At 38.3% G+C, this 14808-nt stretch overlaps 1 long non-coding RNA gene across 1 annotated transcript in view; it reads right to left on the minus strand.

Annotated features, from left to right (window-relative positions):
• Positions 1–2378: 2378 nt before the first annotated feature.
• The window catches only part of LOC130540608 (uncharacterized), a 63261-nt gene continuing 50831 nt past the window's right edge, over positions 2379–14808 (minus strand). The window contains exons 2-5 of the long non-coding RNA XR_008954603.1: positions 9034–9135; positions 6451–6564; positions 6157–6345; positions 2379–2473 (exon numbers count right to left, since the gene is read on the minus strand). This is a non-coding gene — a long non-coding RNA (uncharacterized LOC130540608). The remainder of the gene's footprint in view (positions 2474–6156; positions 6346–6450; positions 6565–9033; positions 9136–14808) is intronic.

Consider the following 14808-nt stretch of genomic DNA (forward strand, 5'->3'; position numbering starts at 1 on the left):
TTTTCTTCAGGCATTTGCCACTTTGAAAGAGACAACAAAGAGGTTAACCAGCACTTTTGAAATATTTTTGAGATGTAAGTGGAACAAAAGTTGGAGTTGAGAATATGTCAGAGTTTGAGATCTAATGAACATCTTCACAGGGTGACAATCTCAAGTGGATGTACCGTGGGTATTAAGGAAGCCATAACTAAATCAGCCCATTCACAGATATAGATGAGTATGGTGTAATGTAAGTGGTCCAGAAAATGCCAAATCATAAAATTTGAATTAAGGTAATCTTGGATTGCTAGACCTTCCAGGCACTTGGCAGAAGCAGACAAAATTCCACATTAGAGGAAAATAACATTACCTGAGGTCTCAGATTGTTTTTACAATAATTTTTCAAATGCCATGTTCAGGATACAATCAAAGATAATCAAATATCTGAGAAGGAAAGACAACATAAGCAAGATAAAGTGCAAAAAGTTAAGAGAAACATACCCAGAGGTACTCCAGATAGTGGAAATATCAGACATCCTTTGTAAAATCGGTATTTTACAATGGTTTAGAAATCAAAATCCAAATCTAAAAATTCTAGCAAGCTACTTAAAATGATAAAACACATCATTTCAGATTGAAAAAGAATTAGAGTTTCTATTTCTAAAAGAAAAACATAACAAAAATTGCTAAGGTATTTAGCTCAGTTATGCATAACCAAGGAGAAAATTGGTGAACTGGAACATGTCAGAAGAAAATATTCATTGCCAATTTTATTTAATTGTAAAAAAAATCCACAGAGGGATTAAAAAATCTGGAGAGTAAGAGACATATAGAGTAAGATGGTCTAACACTTGTTTAATTGGAGTCTTAGATAGAAAGCAGAGAGAGGATGCAGCAGAATTTGAAGAAATAATGCTGAGAATTTTCTGAAATGATTAAAGACATCAGTTTGCAAATTCAAGATGCTTAATGAATCCCAAGAAATATAAGTAAAAAGATACCCACACCTAAATATATTATAGTGCAATGCTAAAGGAAAATCTTGAAAGCAGCCAGAAAAAAAAGAATATTACCTGTAAAGATGTAACCAATGGAATAACAGATAACTTCTCAATAGAAACAATAGAAACCAGGTAACAATGGGATAATATCTTCTTAGTGCTGACATGAGTGAATGGCTGAAACTCTAACAGAAACCATATTTTTTCTGAACGGAGTATAAGGAAAAGGAGCATTTCTGAGTCTGGGAGTATGGCGGTGTGTGGAGAATCCCAGAGAGGAGGGATCCAGAGAAAAGGATTCCCTAACTGCATGCAAACCTGCACAAAGTCTCAGTCTAACCCATAAACTATATATGCACAGAACAGGCCCAATTCAGCATAGCTAAGGCTTTGAAAACTGAACTGAGACTGGAACTGCTTATAGAAGTCTCAGCCTAACCCCTAAATAACACATTCATAGGACAAATGTAGACCAACATAGTGATGATTTCGAGCTAAATGAAGATTAAAATCAGGGCTCACAAAAGGTGAGAAACAGTACAGTCTGAATATACCCAGGTTTTTTGCTTGCTAAAACAAAAACATGAACAATCTCAAGAGGATTAAAATAGGAGCAAGAATCTACACACACAATTTAACATTCACAATTACAATATCCAAGAGGAATACAGGAATTCATTTTACTATTCTTGAAACTTTTCTCTAAATTTGAAATTATATTTTTTAAAAAGTTACAAAAAAGAAAAAGAGTCAAAAGGAAGAAAATTTGAGGCAAAGAAAACATCCTTGAAGTGGGAAAGAGCCTGGCATGTTATAGGAACTAAGAGAAAAACAGTATGGCCGGAGTGTGTTGACAAGGTGCCAGGTGGCAAGTGATGAGGAGCAGAAAAGACAGTAGAAACTGGGGCTAGATCATGCAGGTTCTCATAGGCTATGGTAAGGAGTTTGGATTTGACTCTGATGGGAAGTCACTATAAAGTTCTGAGCAGGGATGTGACAAGATATACCTTGCAGTTAATTTCAGGGAATTATTCTAACTGGAGTTGCTTAGGCTACACATCAGCCTCTGAGTCACCCAATCACTGTATCTACAGAAAAAAGGAATAACTAGGCCTTCCCTTGGTCCTCTTATCCAGAGGATGAGGATGGGGAAAATCCCCACTGGAACCCTGTGGGACAGCCAAAACCAATAGCTGCCACTGCCCACACTTTGCTATGCCTGGGCTGCCCAGCATATCACTGTTTGTGACCCCCCTACAGCAAACCTGCATTTCCGTCTCAGTTCTAATAACATCCCAAGTAACATTACAAATGATCCCACATTCAACACCAAGAATAAGAGCAAAAGCCCCTACTTACACTCTCTCTAAATGGAGATGGCGTAGAAATAGCATTTGGTTTCTCTATTCTATTCCAAGTCCAATATCTCTGGGTGATAATTATTTCATATAGTCAGGTTTGAATGTGGCTCTTCTTCACCCTGCAACTGAAGGCTAGATGCCAAATTGAATGTTGGAAGGAAAACGGTTATTCAGCAAGTTAGATGCAGAGGCTGGCCCTCTCCCAGAGGGAAGTGCTATGCCTGAACCCAATTATCACTGTAACAGGAACCCCTTTCCAGCAGCAGGAATGGCAGCGGCAGCAGCATCCCACCACTCAGAAATTATCAGGTGATGGCAGCTAGCATTCTCAGACGGCTCCTAGCCATGTTGGCATTTATACTCAGACAATTTGATGTCTACATCCTTTCTATTTATACCCCATATCTGAAATTTATCATGATTGCATGTTATGACAGTGGAGAGTCAGGATCCCTCTCTTGGGGGCAGGGACCTGGGGTGTGTCCATCAGTATGCTGAACTGATTTTTAGACCTCTCTTTGTGATAATAAGACAATGCAGACTATATGCCTCTTAAATTTAATCCTTGATTTGTATGTTTTCCCAATAAATCCAGTTGCTTATAAACTTACCTATGATATTGCAGAATTTGTCCCCACTCATTTTTAACTATGATTTTTTTTTTCTGTTTTATAGAAGGGAATGAATACAGTGAAGTTGCTCTCCTGCAGGTTGTATTACATTTGCTAGATAGGTATGTCAAAGATCTCTTTGCCCTAGTAGTGGTCTGATTTCCTGTATTAGGATAGACTTGATTTTTGTTCAGGTTCTGCTTGCCAGGAGTATCTTCCTGGTCTGTGATTTCCAGTGGCAATTCCCAAGAGTGGCATCAATGAGGATTCACCTTCTGAAGTGTTGAAGACCTCCATTTATTTTGTCTCCCAGCATACAGTCCTCTCCTGATCACAAAATCTCGCCTCTCTAAAGGAAACACGTTCCATATATTTGAGACATAGCTACACCCCTTCTGCCTACCAAACCTCCCATTCTTCTCTTTCTTCTCCCAGCTACAGGGATGGGCACATGAACCTAAACCAGAGGGTCAGACTCCTCCTCAGAACTCCTTTTCAGGGGTTTTTGGAGAATATGTTCTCTTATGACTGCAGCTGTAAGGTTGGTGGGTTGTGAGTCTTGGGGCCCTGGAGACCCTGTGCCTGATACGTGGAGAGAGTGAGAGAGCTTCAGTGCCAGCATTTGTGCATTTCATCCAGCTGGGTCACAATTCGGTGTTTCTTATGTAATTTTCAGCTGAATGAGTTCAAAATATTCTCTTATTGCTTAAGCAGTATACTGTCATTTGTAGTCAAGAGTTATACCTAATTACATGAGGGCTTCACTGCTTTAGCTGAATGAGGTCTGTTGGCAAGTTTATATTAGTCTAGGAATTGCTTTAGGAGCTGAGCAATCACAGGACCTTCTTGACCAGGTTTGAATTTTCTCTGGCAATTAAACTTCTTTAACATACTACCATGTTGCTGGTGGGTTTGATCTGGAGGTGCCTCATTAGCTTGTAAGAAATGTCGGAAATCTTATTATGATCACGGAATCTGGACCCTTGCCTTTGAAGTTTCTATCTCTAAGCAACAGTAGTCAGGCTTCTCCCCATAGCTCTAGGCCTGAGTTTAATACTTCTGTTTTCATCCCTGCCTTTAAAACAATGGATAGGAGGGGAGACATACATATTTCACTTAGCAAATGCACTTATATATACATTTTTAGATTTGAGAGGGTTTTTTTCCTTTTACCATTTTGAAATCCCTGTCAGTAAGAACTTTAATTAAAAACATGAGTATATTTAATATTTTGAGTATAACCACATTGTTTTAGCTATTTGTGCTGTGAAAGCCAACATTTCAGAATTGAAATGTTTATTTATAATTTTAAAAAGTCCTTGATTCTGACAAATTTTGTAATTAGATGGGATTTCTTTTACCTTTATGAACAATGCTGTTATATTTTTATATATCCTGTTTCCTTTGAGTTCTGAAAAGGCTTTCTAATATATTTCATTTCTGGTAATTGTATGAATGGATTTTATATATAAACATAAAAATTATTCATAATATTTAAAAATTATTTTTATTATTTTAAAAATTTAAATGGTGTAAACTGCCTTCATTAGGAAAGAAGAAAATGGAGGCAATAGTTTAAATCAGAGACATCAATTAGAGATAAACTTTGTGTGTGTGTGTGTGTGTGTGTGAGACAAAGTCTCGCTTTGTATACCAGGCGGAGCTTGCAGTGAGCCGAGATCACGCCACTGCACTCCAGCCTGGGCGGCAGAGCAAAACTCTGTCTCAAAAAAAAAAGGGGTAAACTAAATTATTCACAAATTGTTTCTGAATTATAACATATTTACTAAAATAATTTTTCGAATTCTTTTTTTGTTGCTAGTTGATTTTGGCTAAATGTTGCAGCAAAAATTAGGTCTTAGGCTTACCATATAGTAGCAACATAAGTAAGAAAAATATAGCTTGCTTTAAGAAACTCCAATATACAAAATATAATCTTCTGATGTATGACACAAATGAAGGAAAGTGTCCAGGTAAAGGAAAGCTTCTTTTAGAAATATCAATCATCTTATTAAGTATATAGTTCTACTAGTGATTTATTTTCCAAAATGTGCTTTTAGCAATTGTATTCATTTTCTATTGATTTCTAATAAATTGCCATAGACTCAGTAGCTTAAAACAATACTCATTTTTTAGTTTACTTCTGTATACAAATTCCAGGCATGGCATGGTTGTGTTCTTTGTTCTGGTTCTCACAGGTTGAAATCAGAGTGTTGGCTGTGCTGTGTTACTTTCTAGAGGTTCTCGGGAACCTCCACTTCCAAGTTTATTCAGGTTGTTGGAAGAATTCAGTTGTTTGTGGTTGTACGACTGAGGTCCCAATTTGTCTCCTGGCTGTCAGCTGGGAACTACTCTCAGATCCTAATCCCAGCCACATTCCTTGCTACATGGCCCCTTCTATCTTCAGAGAGAGCAACGGAAATTCTTTCTCTTAATGAGCTCCCCTCATACTTTGAATCTCTTCTACTTTTGAGGTTTTCACCTGATGAAGTCAGGTCCAACTGAGAGGAATCTCTCTGTCTTAATGGCAACTAATTTAGGACCTTAATTATATACGTATAATCCTTTATAGATTAATAATCACCTAGATTAATGTTTGATCAAATAGAATAACTGGGAGAAAGTTTGTGTGCACCAGGCGTGAGAATCTTGGGAGCTGTCTTAGAATATCTTAGAATTTTGCCTATTACAGCAGCGAAATGTATCATGATTGAATTAAAAAAATTCATTTAAAAATAATAGGATTCTGAATCCAAATGAGAGGTCATTTGGAAGACCTGAAACTATTTTTTATTTATTTTTTATTTATTTATTTATTTTTTTTGAGAAAGTCTCACTCTGTCACCCAGGCTGGACTGCAGTGATGTGATCTCGGCTTGCTGCAGCCTCCGCCTCCCAGGTTCAAGTGATTCTCCTGTCACAGCCTCCAGAATAGCTGGGATTACAGGTGTGCACCACCATGCCTGGCTAATTTTTGTATTTTTAGTAGAGACAGAGTTTCACCATGTTGGCTAGGCTGGTCTCGACCCCTGACCTCAGGTGATCCACCCGCCTCAGCCTCCCAAAATGCTGGGATTACAGGTGTGAACCACCATGCCCAGCTGACTTTAAACTGTTTTAACTGGGAGTTAAAGCCCTCTGTTTCAAATTCCAATGTTGCCGAGGTCTCTCAGGCTGTCAAACCCCAACACCAAGTAATGACACTTGCCTGTGTGACTTCACTCCAACTCCTTTCCGACCAAGATACAAGCATTGCTGCCCTCTGTTTGGCAAGATGATCGCTACAATGTTAACTGTCTTGTGCAAGTTTTCTATCCTGTCAGCCTTCAGCTTGCAGGCGTGGTGTACTTTGGGTGTTTATGATAGCAAAACTTGAGAACCTGTAAGTACAACCTATAAGCACATTCTATAAGCAGAGGAGGGCCCTTATTTGTTTTTTTAACCTCACATATGGTTTTGGCTCCCCCCAGGAAAATGCCCATCATAAGGAAGCATTACCTCTGTTAGCCCCTTCTGGCTCATTGACAGGCTCTCCTCCTCACAGGCAGGAATGCAGTCCCAGTGGCCCAGCTGTACTCGGAATCGACTCTCTTTATCTCTCCCGAGGCAAAGCTGCAAAAACACTCCTCATGTTCTGCCAGCTACTTAATCCCTTTTTCTCATTTCAAACTTCAATATACTCTTTAAAAAAAGAACCTTACCAAAACCTCCCCTAAAGCTAAGTGGCTCTGCTCCTTGGATCCCAGGGCCCCAGTGAATGTTCATAGCGTTGTCTCCAGTCATTAAGAAAGTGTTAAATCATATGCCATACACTGTTTAAGCACACAGGGGAGTGTGTAAAACTGTCGTATTTCTAGTTAGGGGTCATTACAGTATAGAATCACTTTGTGCCCAGAGATTCATTCATTTCAGAATTAAGCTCATTAGCAGTCATTGCTTTATTATTGTGTTTCTGCCTCAGTGGTGAGTTGGGGACTGCTGCACTTATGGGGTCAGCCTGGTTCACCCTTGCTGCACCAGCCGTAGCTATTTGTCCCTGATTCATCAGATCTCAAGTCCGCAATGTGTGCCTTAATGAAGGCTGCATGCAGAGTTCAACTTTGGCTATGCCAGATAGAATAATCCCAACTCTTTTACTTACTCGCCAAAGTCATTTAATATTTCTGTGCTTTGATTTCCTGTCTTACAAGATGCACTCTGAGTGTTACTGGTAGGTAATAACAGCTTATGCGTGTAAGATGTTATTTAAAGCACCCCAGCCTTCTCCATTGAAGGCTAAGCTTGCCGATGCACTTCTCGTCCCCTGGCTCAAGAACTGAGGCAGAGGTGGGTTAGTAGACCGGACTTCTCTTAATTTCTAAATATATCTAGTATCTAACCACTTATCCCCATCACCAGTACCCCTTCCTTTGGTCAATCAAGCTTCTGTTACCCTGAATTATTGTAATAGCTTCCTGCCTCGCCTTCTGGCTTCTTTCCCCATTACCCTGCAGTCTGTCCTATATACGGCAGCTAGGTTGATTCTTTAAAAACATGAGTCTGGTCTTTCTCACTCCTCTGCTCAGAGTCCTGCAGTGACTTCCCATTTTACTCAGTGCAAAAACAGAAGCCCTTAAAATGACCTATAAGCCCTTCAGTACCTGGTGATCCCATTAGCTCTCTGGCTTGGCTCCTGCTCACTCAGTTCTTGCAATGCTATTCTCGTTGCTGTTCCTCAAACGTGCCAGGCCTGTTTTCACCTCAAAGTCTTTGTGCACATTGTGTCCTGTGTCTAGAATGCTCTTCCGTCAGATGTATCACCTCCTTATATCTTTGTTCAAATATCAATCTATCAAAGAGGTTCACACTGTCCCTCTCCTCTCACACTCCTCATCTCCTGTACCTTTTCTTTTTCCTTAGTCCTTGTCATAATTTGTACACACCATATATTTTACTTATTTATTACATCTATTAGTTATTTTCTGTTTCACTATGCTAAGATATAAGTTTCATATGGGCAGGGATCATTAAATATTTGTTGAATTAAAGAATGAATGGATGTTTTGCTGGGGAAGACAAAGAGAAAGACAAATGTGGGGTCAGTTAAAAAGCTGGTATATCACAAAGAGCAATATGGAACTGTAAATAAAAGGATGAATTAAAGATGCAGAGGCCTGCAAAATGTGATTAGAATAAACAAAGTACCATCTGAGCCTGTTGGTTTTATGTTCATCTTTTCAGGCATATGTAGATATATATAAGTAGTAATCTAGTGCTCTACCCAGCACCCGATCATCCAAGTTAAATAAATATATTGTGATTGACTCATTGTTAGCTCCATAATAGTCAATATTCAGGTATGTCTATAAGGCAAACTATAATCTCATGATGCTGGCAGTTCCAGAAGGAAAAGAGACTAGGACTGAGGACTGGTCAGTCATCTGAATTATAGTTTCGATGTAAAAGGGTATCTTAGAAGGATCTTACTTGGGTTTTCAATTCCTACAAACATGGATTTGAGTTCCAATTCTATCATTTTGTAGCTATGTGGCCTTGGGTAGGGTGTTTTCCACCTCAAGCCTTCAGTTTCCCCTACTTCAAAGTGTGGAAAAGTAACATCTGCTCTAGAAATATCCTAACAATTAAAAATAATTTGGCCAAAGTCAGTGTTTAATAAATAGTAGATGTTGTAGCAATTATTGTTGTTCTTGAATGTACATGGAGGATTTATGCTTGATTTATATTAAAGATTGTATCTGCTATGGGCTGAATTGTGTCCCCCCTCCCACAAATTCATATGTTGAAGCCCTAGCCTCCAATATGACTGTATTTGGAGACAGGGCCTGTAAGGAGGTGACTGAGGTTGTGTGAGGTCATAAAGCTGGGTCTCTGATCTGATGAGGCTAGTGTGATTACAAGAAGAGACACTGTTCAGGTGTGTTGGCTCACACCTGTAGTCCCAGCACTTTGGGAGGCTGAGGCAGGCAGGTCACTTGAGCTCAGGAGTTCATGACAAGCCTGGGCAACATGGCAAAACCCCAACTCTACAAAAAATGCAAAAATAAGCCAGGAATGGTGGCATGCGCCTGTAGTTCTACTTACTCAGAAGGCTGAGGTGGGAGAATCGCTTGAGCCCAGGAGGTTGAGTCTACAGTGAGCTGAGATTGTGCCACTGCACTCCAGCCTGGGTGACAGAGTGAGACCCTGTATGAAAACAAGAGACACCAGAGAGCCTGCTCTTTCCCTCTGTGCCCTGTGAGGACACAGCAAAAATGGCAGCTGCCACCAAACTAAGATGAGAGCCCTCACCAGAAACCAAATGGGCCAGTACCTTGACCTTAAACTTGTTAGCTTCCAGAATTGTGAGAAATAAATTTTTGTTGTTTTAAGCTACCTACTCTAGGGTATTTTGTTATGGCAGCCCACACTGAATAAGATAGTATCCAATAGTCTTTCACAGAGTGGAGTTTTAGGTCATCCTTCGGTTCATAGTCAGTGTTTGGGTAACACTGGGCAGATTTCAAATCCTGGATATAGGGTCTTGTCAAGCCCCGTGCATTGCAAGGAATCCTACAACTGGACTGGGATTCCAGGACAGACTCTTGTTACAGCAGAAAATGGGACTGCTGGTCAAAATCTAAGGTGGAAGACACAGCAATGGACTGGGCATATGGTCAGCACGAAGGGAGATCAACTCACCCTCACTCAGACTCATTCCAGACACCAGATGTTAAAGGAGGGCACAGATATGTGCTATACTTTCTTCTCTGCTCACATGTTGTTGATGAGCCAGACAAAACTGAGCTTAAACAGAAAGGGCACTAGAGCCCAAAGCAGAGGGAAGAACAATAGCTTTTCATTATCTTCAGCTATACAGTGCTTATTTCCACTAGATCTTACAGTTTTTAAAGGCAAACCTAACATCACTGCATATTAAAACTTTGGTTGTTTCATCATTATAGTTGCATGTTTGTTATCATTTTAAAAAATTTATATACAATTAGTAGAATTGAAAGTAATTGTTTAGTTATATATAGTGGACTAAATTCTCTAAAATACTATTGAGATATTTATCTAATCTCTTTTATAATTAATCTCTGGGCAATCCTATCAAATGATTGTCCTTTACTTGAGGTATGGGTTGTGATTCTCCATGTGTGGTCTTTATTTTTACTATCAGCATATTGATTGTTTAGCACTGATAATATTTCCTGCAGCTTGAGAGATTTATTTTCCAAATTAGATATTGTTATTTCCATTTGAGTAGGTAGATACGTGAATTTACCCTAATTAGAATTGACTGTTCCAGGTTGACAAAGAGCCCTACAGGCTAAATCATGATATGCATAAGGAATAAACTTAGTTTTCTCAAGAGTCAATATTTTTCCATTTGGTTTATCACAATTCAGAATGTTCCATAAAATATTTTTCAGAAATAAAATTTTCAAAGTATAAAACACAGACATAAGAAATATATTTACTACAGTATGAAAATTCACTTAAACCCATTCTAGTCAATATCTTTTCATGTAGGAGATTTAAACTCTCCAATTATATTCAATAAAGATAGTTTAGTACAAATGCATATCAGTCATACTGCACAGCCCTGGGGAATATCAGGATGAACAAAACATAGTCCTTGGCTTTGGGAAGCTCACAGATGAGTAGCAGGGAGAGGCAGGCAAGTTTGATAACAATTATAACACAGTGTGAAGTCGGCTATGGGAGACAGGTATTCATGGGGTGCTACAGGAACAAAGCAAAATAACATTTAACTCCACATAATTGGGGGGTAGCATAGAAGTTTTCTTAAAGACACAATACTTAAGTTGACTGTTGAAAGATATATGGAAACTATCCAGGTGGGTGGGGAAAGACTGGAATATTGGTGAAGCACTGTAGGCAGAAGGAACAGCACATCAGTGTTCAAAATTCTGAAAAAAACAACATGTATTTTGGGGGAACTTCATGTAGAATGACGTTTTCTGAGAGTAGAGTATTAAAGATAATGGACTGAGAGGCCAGACCAGGAATGATCTTGTGTTATATTTTAGGGATTTGGAGGAAGAGACATAATATGCTTGTAAAAAGTAGAGTGTTGTGATTATTTTCATGTCTTAGGAATTTCACTGATGAGTAATGATAGAATTCACCTATCTTTTCTCATTTAATCCTCATCATAATCTGTGTCCAGCTGAATATTTGTAACATATTGGACTTTACTAAAAGGTTGGTCATTTTATGTTATTCCCTCCTTTATCCTTCCTCTTAAATTTATCTGTATTTAATTTTCAATTATTCATGGTAGCTAATGATGACAGGATGGATGTTACACATATTAACTTGCATGAATGTTCCTTCTCTTCATTTATTACCTGGGATTATATTGCTTAAAAGGGACTATGGTCAAAAGAAATTATGTGGCTACTGAGAACTGAAATCAACAATATTCCTTGTCCCTTGCATAATACTGGGGATAGACTTTCTTCCTTGACTCTACACACTGTATATTTCATTTGTTTATTAAATCTATTAGTTATTGAAACTCTATTAAATTCATATACATCTATATGAAACTGTAAACATAGGACCAGATAAACATAATTTTGTTTCTTTCAGGAAAGGCCTTCTCAAGGAAGAAAAGACCAAGTCAATGAAACAGTTTACTTATGAGGACTAAAAGTTTATTCATTTACCAAAATTTGCTTCAAGACCCCTGCCTCACTGTGCTTACCACTCCAAAGCTATTGAAACAAAACAAAACAAAACAAAATACAAAACAAAATAACCTCTGCCCAATCTCAGCCAGTTTTCCAATTGCAAGATTCACCTGAAAAACATTCAACCAAGACCCTAAAACTTTATAAATACCCTCCCCTAATTTTCTATTTTGAGACATTATTAAAGATCTCTCAAGGTGATGTTCTCCTTTACTGCAGTAAGTCTAACAAATGTAGCTTGCCTTGGTCCTAGATTTTTCTAGTGTTTTTAATGAGGAGAACTGATAGTCAATGATCTTCTGCTGTAAACTAGTGTTGACTGTCTACTGTTCAGAATATATAGTAGTCCCCTTTACGGCAGTTTCACTTTCTGAGATTTCAGTTACCCATGGTCAACTGAGGTCTGAAAATAGCTGAGTATATTATAGTAAGACATTGAGAGAGAGAGGGGCTTAGGGTCAGGTTGAGAGAGAGAGCACATTTACATAACTTTTATAACAGTATATTTTTAAAATTGTTGTATTTTATTATTAGTTATTTTTGATAATCTCTTACTATGCCTAATTTATGAATTAAACACTATCATAGTATGCATGTATAGGACAAAAGTGTGTATATATATAGGGTTTGGCACTATTTGCGGGTTTCAGGCATCCACTGGGCATCTTGGAATATATCCTCCATGGGTAAGCAGGGACTGCTGTAATTTTGTCTGTGGTATTCTGATGAAGTTACTGCAGCCACATTTCCCCTAAGACAGTATTTGGAGATTGATGAGAAATGCTGTATAGGTAAGGGCACAAATTAACTAAGTCATTTACTTTTTGCAGACAAAATTTTATCAAATAATTTGGGGTAAGAGCTGTTGGCAGAATCAAAATTTTGAATGATGGGGGAGGTGTTATCCATCTGTTTAGGTGGAGACTTCATCCCATGAACTGTGCTAAGCGCCACTATATTTCTGGACAAAAGCAGAATAAATTTTTTGCTTAAGGTTGGTCAATACTTCTTTATGGCTCCTCATTGTTCTCATTATAAATTCCAATTTATATCTTCCAATGTCCTTTATATAATCTTACCTCTGCTTATGACTACATTTATTTTATGCATTCTCCTCCTCCTCACACTCTTCTATACACAGATTCATTTTTCAAACACATTAAGTACTTGATTGTCTCTGTGCTTTGCACATGTTTTTCCCTCTGCTTGGATCAAGTTCTACACATTTAATAAGTTAAGCCCTACATTTCTTTCCTTTCTCAGTCCAGTTACTACTGCTGGGGATTGTTTTGTGAACCCATAAAATTATACTAAGTTCCCCTCTTGCTTAATCTCATAGCGTTCTGTGATTTGCCTATTATAGTACTTGTTACATTCTATTATAATTAGAGTTTATCTGTGTATTTCTTGCCCAGGCTCCACACTCCAGATGGTAACCTTCTTAATGGAGATACTATGTGTTTTTTTTTCTACATGTTCCCCACCCAGCATACTGCCTGCATAGTAGATGTTTCATAAATATTTATTGAGTAAATAAATAAATACTTGACCTGCTGCTTTCAATGACCTTCTTTCATTCTCTAGTAACTCTGTTGCACTGGTCTCAGGACCTTCTCCTGTTGTACACTATACCTGACATGAAACATGAAAATTGATTGCACACTCTATTAGTCTGTTCTCTTGCTACTAATAAAGACATACCAGAGACTGGGTAATTTATAAAGGAAAGAGATTTAAGTGGCTCACAGTTCAGTTTGGCTGGGGATGCCTCACAATCATGGTGGAAGGCAAATGAGGAGCAAAGTCATATCTTACATGGCAGCAGGCAAAAGAGAGCTTATGTAGGAGAACTCCCCTTTTTTAAAACCATAAGATATCATGAGACTTATTCACTATTATGGGAACAGCATGGAAAAGACTCACCCCCATGATTTAATTACCTCCCACCAGGTCCCTGGCACATGGGAATTATGGGAGCTACAATTCGAGATGAGATTTGGGTGGTGACACTGCCAAACCATATCACACATGTTGATTTTGCTATAGTGAAGCACAATTTTTCTAAAAAATTGGTGTTGTGTACTAGAGGGATACTTGCATTCTGGCTGGTCACAGGATTTGAACTAGGAGCTAAATAGCAAATTAAAAAAAATTCAACTTTTATGTTAGATTCAAGAGGTACATGTGAAGGTGTTTTACATGGATATATTGTGTGATGCTGAGGTTTAGCATATGATTAATCTCATCACCCAGGTAGTGAGCATGGGACTCAATAGTTTTTCAACCCTTGCCTCCCTGCCTCCCCTTGTCATAGTCCCCAGTGTTTATTGTTCCCATCATTATGTCCACATGTACTCCACTGGAGACAGTGGAGGGAATTGCTACTTATAAGTGAGAACATGTGGTATTTGGTTTTCTGTTCCTGCATGTATTCTCTTAGGGTATTGGCTCAGCTGCTTCTGTGTTGCTGCAAAGGACATGATTTTGTTCTTTTTTATGGCTTCATAGTATTCCATGATGTATATGTACCACATTTTCTTTATCCAATCCACCCTTGATAGACACCTAGGTTGATTCCATGTCTTTGTAAATAGCAAATTTTAAAGCTTCAAGCATTGCCACATATTTAATGTGCCCTTCCTCATTTAATTCTTGTACTCTTGTTGTATACATTTCACTTTTACACATTGAAATCTCTTCCTCTTAAATACGCAAGCTTCTATTTTCTTTTCACACATGAAAATAATCTTTAAGGTACAACTTGTTCCAGCAGCTTTGCATCTGTACGCAAGTTCCCTTGGTCTCGTGCCCTCTGCCCACTGCCTCATTGCCCTTCCCCTCTCCACTCAAAGGTTTACTTTCCATTATAATTATTGTGGTTGCCTGAATTTCTCCAAGCCATCAGTGCCATTGAGACATGTCCCTCTGTGCTTCTAGAGCATTAAAAAATTTATATTAGAACCTAACCCAAAAGTGTGAGGGAAGCAGAACAGACTGGGCTATATGGGCCAGGATCAATACCTAAGCTGCAAATTATTTCAGGATGACTGGATATATCAGTACTATGATGATGATGAAGAACTGCAAATAGTGAGGTTGGAGGAATATCAAGAAGTCTACCACCTCAATATCTTGTCCACTTGCTGTCAACTGTTTC

The sequence above is a fragment of the Pan paniscus genome, chromosome 9 (genome assembly GCF_029289425.2).
Source record: "Pan paniscus chromosome 9, NHGRI_mPanPan1-v2.0_pri, whole genome shotgun sequence".
Classification (NCBI taxonomy): Eukaryota; Metazoa; Chordata; class Mammalia; order Primates; family Hominidae; genus Pan; species Pan paniscus.